The sequence below is a fragment of the Octodon degus genome, unplaced genomic scaffold (assembly GCF_000260255.1).
Source record: "Octodon degus isolate 3935 unplaced genomic scaffold, OctDeg1.0 scaffold00052, whole genome shotgun sequence".
NCBI classification, from domain to species: domain Eukaryota; kingdom Metazoa; phylum Chordata; class Mammalia; order Rodentia; family Octodontidae; genus Octodon; species Octodon degus.
In genome coordinates this window covers 323687-324993 of record NW_004524628.1, presented here as the reverse complement: position 1 = coordinate 324993, position 1307 = coordinate 323687, and the positions used below count along the sequence as shown (strand labels likewise).

Sequence of the window (1307 nt, the reverse complement as noted above, 5' to 3'; positions counted from 1 at the left end):
GTTTTCTCTCTAGGTGTCTCTCCTTAAGCACACTTTACGTCGTCGATCACTTTCCTCTGTGGCCCCATAATCTCCTTGATGAGAAAATTTGAGATTCCAGCGAGTTACAGGATGTTACTGTACAGGTTCTCTTATGTCCTGAGTCCTCACTGACCTTGAAAAGCTAGGGTCAAAATGTTGGCTGTGCTTGTAGCTCTCCTTTTTCTCTAATTTTTTGGTCTCTAAACTTAAGTTGTTCACCTTCCAGAAGAGAAGCTTAATGGTATTTTTGTCCTTTAACATAGGCTGTTGAGCTTAACATCACTATCTGTCTGAATATCAAACACCTTAGACATGACTTGGAACGAGTATTTTCCAACAATCGTTGATATGCTAAACTTTAAATCCCCGTGAAAAAGATACAAAAAATAAAAAATAAGAAAATAAGAACAGTAAATAAAAATAAACAGTTACACATTTTTACACAGAAAGTTAGAGATCTAACCATATACCCCATTGCAGCAGGACAGTCCTATGACATCTTTTTCTTGCCTCTTGTTTTCTTTTATTACCTTTTTTTCCCTAAATATGTATTTACTTGAGAGAGAGAGTTTAGCAGTAATTGACATGGCATTAGAAGCAGTATACATTTAGAAGAGCAGAATGACAGGCATTCCAAGCACGGCCCTAGTATTACACATTGCTATCCTCCATGCAAAAGTTGCTGAGTTGCTGAGTTCACAGGTATCAGAATATATAGTTAGTCAGGTGACAATCCTGCCACTTAACTGCTAGGTTCAAAACCCTGATGCAGTTTCTCAGGACAATTTCCTTAACCATCTTGTGTATTTAAATGTATGGCTTTGCCCCTACCATATTTCCTAGCTGTTCAAAAATATGGAACGCTTCACGAATTGCGTGTCACCCCTGCACAGAGGCCGTGCTGATCTTCTCTGTACCATTTCAATTTTAGTACGTGTGCTGGTGAAGTGAGCACCGAAAATGCGTTTTACCATTAATTTGTTGCTTCTTTGTAAGAGTGGGTGCTTCTGTGTGTAGCGTCAGAATTTTCCAGTCGTAATAAACAGAATATTAACTACTATTTTCTAATTTATTTTCTCAAAAATGTTCCTTTGCTTTTCAACAAAGTAAGAAAAGTTCTTTCTGCTTTTCCTTTTTGATGCCTCTTGTATGACACTAAAATAAAAAGATGCTCTGAGCCCGAGCTTGTGAAATCATAGAAAATGCAATGTTACTACTACACCACTAGATGACAGACAAGCTTCACAGTAAATGGGGAGCACCCTGGTCCTGACCAGTCTAGGAAG

At 38.1% G+C, this 1307-nt stretch overlaps 1 non-coding gene across 1 annotated transcript; it reads right to left on the bottom strand.

Annotated features, from left to right (window-relative positions):
* Window positions 1-870: 870 nt before the first annotated feature.
* LOC111817255 lies at window positions 871-976 on the bottom strand. Its single transcript, XR_002821497.1, has one exon. It is a non-coding gene; the product is annotated as a U6 spliceosomal RNA (small nuclear RNA).
* Between the last annotated feature and the right edge of the window lie 331 nt (window positions 977-1307).